The 6,000-nt window shown below is 40.8% G+C and overlaps 1 long non-coding RNA gene across 1 annotated transcript in view; it reads left to right on the forward strand.

The window, feature by feature from the left end:
* The window catches only part of LOC140482932 (uncharacterized), a 43,620-nt gene extending 39,547 nt beyond the window's left edge, over positions 1–4,073 (forward strand). The window contains exon 3 of the long non-coding RNA XR_011961827.1: positions 1,307–4,073. This is a non-coding gene — a long non-coding RNA (uncharacterized lncRNA). The remainder of the gene's footprint in view (positions 1–1,306) is intronic.
* The last annotated feature ends 1,927 nt before the right edge of the window (positions 4,074–6,000 follow it).

Raw genomic sequence — 6,000 nt, forward strand, 5'->3', positions numbered from 1 at the left:
CAGGTGACTGAAAGGAAAAGACGTAATGGGTATGCAGTCATAGACGGGACGAAAGGTAGTGTGGTAGAGGCAGGAAGGTTGCCAAATGGGTGGTCAGCTCAGACCTGCGAACTCTATGCATTGAAAAGAGTCCTTAGGGTGTTAGAAAATAAAGAGGGAACAGTATAAATATGCATTTGGTGTTGTACACACTTTCGGAAAGATATGGCAGGAAAGAGGACTGATCAATAGCCGGGGGAAGGAATTAGCACATGAGGAGTTGATTAAACGGGTCTTGGAATCCCTATTACTCCCCTGAGAAATAGCGGTAGTGCATGTAAATGGTCATCAGAAAGGAAATGAACCAGAAGTTAAGGGGAATAGATTAGCTGATGAAGTACTAAGGAAGCAGCCCTGAACCCACAAGAAGTGGTGATTCATTCCCTAATACCTCCTGTCCCAGGTCCTTGGGAAGCTCCTATATTTACTGAAAGAGAGGAAAAAGAATTGAAAGATTTAGGGGCTGCAAAAACAGCAGACAGGCATTGGATGTTACCTGATGGAACTGAAGTGTTAAACAAAATGATGATGTGAGAAATTATGGCTGTCCTACATCAAGGCAGCCATTGGGGAGTACAAGCAATGTGTGATTTAGTTCTTAGGGAATATGGATGTAAAGGAATATATACAATTGCTAAACAAATATGTGAGGGATGTATAATATGTAGAAAGCTAAATAAGAAAGTCTTGAGAAAACAGACCCCAGGAGGAAGAGACCCGGGATTGAGACCCTTCCAGAGTATACAAGTAGATTATGCTGAACTACCCAGAGTAGGAAGACTAAAATATATACTGGTCATAGTAGATCATCTATCTGGTTGGGTTGAGGCATACCCCCTAGCTACTGCCACTGCAAGTGGGGTGGTGTCTAAAACAATATTAGAGCACATAATTCCCCGATATGGGCTAGTGAACCATATAGATTCCGACCAAGGAACTCATTTTACCTCTAAAGTGTTACAGGGAGTAATGAAAGGGTTGGGAATTTCCTGGGAGTTCCATACTCCATAACACTCACCAGCATCAGGAAGGATTGAAAGAATGAACCAAACACTCAAATACCAGCTCTCTAAATTGATAATAGAAACCAGACTCCCTTGGATCAAATGTTTACCTAAGGAAAGATTTGGGACTATTCCCCTATGTAACCTTATTTGGGAATCTTACCTTATCTGGGAATGAATGGAGAAGTGCCAATTCCCGAAACTAAAGACTTGTTCTTAAAGAACTATATGTTGGGCATGTCCTCCTCTTTGTCTTTCCTCAGGAAACCGAAATGGCAATAAGGAGGGCGGAGAAAGGCTGGACTCACTACACTCGGATCAAAGGGCCAGTGGAATCTTCAGCTGAGGAAGAAGTCTGGACAGCCGAATCAACGCAAGAACCGCTAAGACTCAGACTAAAGCGACTTTGAGTAACTGATTATACAGTGGCAACCCGAGCACTGGATTATTTCTGTAGGATTGTATATTAAGTCTTTTTGTGCTTCAGCACAATTTTTAGAATGCTGGGGATGCTTAGAGTTATGATACCAGCCCTCTTAGTATTGGGATTTTGTCAAATATCATTTTCATATGTGTTATTAACGGCTCCTGAGTCTGATAATCCACAAGTAATAGACGCTGATGCATACAGCTTAGTAAATTGTGGGGATGTAGATAATCAGAGACAGTACCGCAGCTCAGAGATACAGCTTAAGTTCTATGGAGATGGCCACGGGCATGTACTTGGTATAATGGTCTCATCACAGTACACCGGGCCCCCTTCCGACCAGCTCTCGATTGTCCCGATAAAGAGCGTAACCCAATATACCTAACGATAAAGAAAACCACATGGCGATTCTGGGGATGGTAGGGGGTGGGGGGCATCTATCAGGTACAATTAAATGAAACATTTGGGATAGAAATGAAAACGAACAGGAATGATTTCTCGGGCTGTTGTTTTCAAATTAGCGTAGGACAGGGAAAAACGGGCAGAACTACTGGATAATGAGGTACAACCTTTCACCCCTCCCGATGACCTTAAAGTAGTAAAAATTATAGAGGTAAAGGACTTAAAACAGATTATTGAAATAGAAAATGGGTACAGGGATGCAAATGCCTGGGTTGAATGGGTAAAGTATACTGTAAAAAGTCTGAATAAGAGCAATTGCTATGCATGTGCCTCCGGTCGGCCAGTGGCCCAGGTGGTTCCCTTTCCGCTCGGGTGGAAGTGAGATAAGAAGGGTATGAGATGTATGATAGCCCTGTGCCAGGATGAGACTGCATGGAATGATAGGAACTGTACCTCCCTATTTCTGATGTTCCCTCCCTTGGAGAAGAAAGATTCAAAAGCCCCCCTGACGTTTTCAGCCGCAGTCAGAAATCACACGTCATGTGTGCGTAGATGAGGTACAAATCGGTCTAGCGATTTGGGGGGAGCTGAAATTATGTACAGAGATTAAGAATGTTACCGAAACGGACAAGGGAGGGAACTACTCAGCACTAAAGGTTCCCCGAGTGGATCTATGGTGGGACTGTGGAGGCAAAATATTGAGACCCACCCTACCTTCGGATTGGAGAGGGATATGTGCAATTGTACAATTGGTAATTCCATTTACCCTGGCATTTGAGAAGGAAAAGATAGTAGGGAAAAAGGGAAGGAGTAAGAGATCACTGTTAGACACTTATTTCGATGACAGGATTTATCTCGATTCTGTAGGAGTCCCTAGGGGGGTACTTGATGAGTTCAAGGCTTGTAACCAGATTGCAGCAGGCTTTGAGTCAGCTCTCTTTTGGTGGGTAACAATTAATAAAAATGTAGATTGGATAAATTACATTTTCTATAATCAACAGCGATTTATAAATTATACAAGAGATGCGGTCAAAGGAATATTAGAACAGCTTGATGCGACAAGTAGGATGGCATGGGATAACAGAATGGCTCTTGATATGATTTTCGCGGTAAAAGGGTGTGTGTGTGTGATGCTAGGAGGAAGCTGTTGTACCTTTATTGCTAATAACACTGCGCCTGATGGTTCAATTACTCAGGCCTTAACGGGATTGACTACCTTAGCAGAAAAACTGGCTGAGAATTCAGGAGCAGACACATCTCTCACGGGATGGCTTGAATTATGGTTTGGAAAATGGAAGGGGGTGGTGATTTCCATCCTTACTTCCCTGATAGTAGTAGCCGGTGTATTGGTAGCCATTGGCAATTGCATCATACCCTGTATACGAGGGCTGACCCAAAGACTGATTGAGACAGCCTTAATGAAACAGATGCCCCTAAAAGGGAATCAGGCAGAGGAACTTTATCGATTAAATAATGAGGGGATGAGTGAGACCAAAATGGATGAAATCTCTGGAATGATGCTTGCGAATTTTGGGGGTGATGCTTAAAAGAAAAATGCAGAAGATACCAAATGATAATTAAAGAAAAAGGGGAAATTGTGGGATATAGGTAAAGTAGTGTTACTTCTGCAATCATAATTACTTATGCAAGGTAAATAAACTCACACTAGTGTATAATTGTTTCAACCAAGAGCTGGGTCAACAAGAATGAAAACTATGTGATGGAAATATATAATTGTTTTTGTATTAGCTAAAATGTGCATACAAGAATGAGACGTGCCTGCAAACAATGGTAGATGTTACAGACAAATAGACAAGGTGCTGTGACGAAGTATGTTAAGCCACATATGCTTGTACCAACGGTAGTTATAAGTATCTGTTTCCCACTTCTGCAAAAACAAAAAAAAAACCTCATTAAAAGGCCATAAGGTTCAATATGGTTGAGGAATGGGAGGAAATGTCACAAGTGGGGGAAATAGACGTCAGTGAAGGAGGTTATACCTAACAATGGACCACAGCAGGATGTGGTGAAATGGCCAAGTAAAACTTGTACTTTGTTATGCACAAGGCCGGTAAGGCAGGAGATAAACAATAGTAATGGGAACCAGGTTTGGAGTAGTGGGAGGAGGGAAAGAGAAACAAATCCTATATAAGATAAACTCTGCGTGTCTATTTTAGGCACCACGCTTGCAAGCGTATAATAAACATACTGATTGCTTCAGATCTTGTCTCGGACTGAAATTATTGAAGTGAGTGGGCTTTGTTTCTCACAGTTGTTTTGGCGACAACGTTCAAATCCTGCCATATGATTTTGAATTCAATAAAAATTTGGAATTGAATTTCATGATGATCATAATACATTGCCCATTGTCAAATGGTAGAAAAACCAACAGGTTCACTAATGCCCTTTAGTGCGGCTACACATAATTCTGTGAATGTAAGACCAGTATCATTCTGTGCAGGCTTATCCAATACCGACAAGAGTCTACCCTTATCAATTTGGAGCCTTCTTGTGAAGGAGTGGCAGTGTCACTACTCTTGGACTGAGAGGCCTGGGTTCAAGTCCTACCTGCTTCAGAGGTGTGTAATAACATCTCTGAACAGTGTGATTAGGAAAGATAAGTTAAATAAGGAAAAAAGACAGGTATTACTATTCTGTGCTTAAATTGCCAGCTGACCCTGTATCCTAATTGGAGGCATCTTTTGTTCTAACTTCTACACAAATCTACTCACATTATATTGATTGTTTCCTTTCCTCACTTCATCCCTGACTTGTATTATATTGATTTGCACTCAGACTTCGTCAAGTGTAATCTAATTATTGGTTTTAGAAAAAGTCAGCCCTGTATTTGCAGAGCCCATTACTAATGTGGCCTCTTTCCCCACCGTTAGAGGAATAAAGGAACCAGACAGGCCTAGGTAATTTGGCTCCTTGCGGCTGCTCTGTTCACCATTCAATATGATTGTGGCTGATCTCAACTCAACCTCAACTCTACTTTCCTGCCTGCTCCCATAACCCTTCAACCCATTACTAACTAAAAACCTGTCTATCTCTGTCCCAGTCTTTACTGCAGTCTGGAGTAGTGAATTCCACAGATTCATGAAACTTTGAGGGAACTAATTCCTCCTCATCTGTTTTAAATCTGCCACTCCTTATCCTCAAACTCTGACCTCTCATTCTAGATTGCCCTATAAAGGGAACCATCCACTCTATGTCTACCTATCCTGTATTTACTTATTTACTTTTCCTGTTTCAGGAACCAGTATAATCCAACCATTAATTAACAGCCCAACTTTCTAACCAAGCTACAGCAGCCCCACCCACTAGAAGAACTTGTTTTTACTTTCCTTAGGCCTGAAAGACAATTAAATGTTTACCCTCAAGTTAACCCCAATTAAACAGTTGATTATACGAATGAACTATCAGCAATTAGTACTGGATTTTAAGGTAAGAGGTTAGAAATTAAACTCTCAATTTCGCAAAACCCCCAAGTTCTACTCTCAGCGCTTGCATATTGTCACAGATTAACCTTTGTCCCCATTGCCATTCTTCATCGAGGAGATTTGGCAGTTTCCATTATCCAGGGAAATGTGAGTCTTGCTATTGCCAGAACAGTCAGGCCATGTGCGTTTCTAACTTCAGTTCATGATGGGAGATCAGTATTTATTCTCAGCTTCATTTTGACGATGTAAAAGGGCTTTTGTTTTGTTAGAACACGTTTTGATCTTGAGATCTACCTGGAATAACATTTTAAAAACACTCAATGTGAATATTCATAACAATATTTTTGCAAAATCAGTGAAGAATTATTCGCATTCTCAAGTGGGCGATCAGAAACAAACATTTGTGCCATTGGGTGTTACTTGATTAAAAGCTTTAATAGATGAGACAACTGTGAAGTTCAATTAAATACTGCATCTAATGGCATTAATCTTGAATGAAGCCAAAGGGAAGCCTAGAAGGGATTAAACACGTGGGTGAGAAATCAATGCAATATTAAAACACTCCACAATTTTTTCAGTGAATTAATGTAAAACTGGATAGTAAAGAAACATTGTAAGAAATTTCCAATGAAAGAAATCATAAAGGAAATGTAAACATCTTTTGCAGCTTTGCAGAACTGGATAA

This window comes from Chiloscyllium punctatum, chromosome 11, assembly GCF_047496795.1.
Source record: "Chiloscyllium punctatum isolate Juve2018m chromosome 11, sChiPun1.3, whole genome shotgun sequence".
Lineage (NCBI taxonomy): Eukaryota > Metazoa > Chordata > Chondrichthyes > Orectolobiformes > Hemiscylliidae > Chiloscyllium > Chiloscyllium punctatum.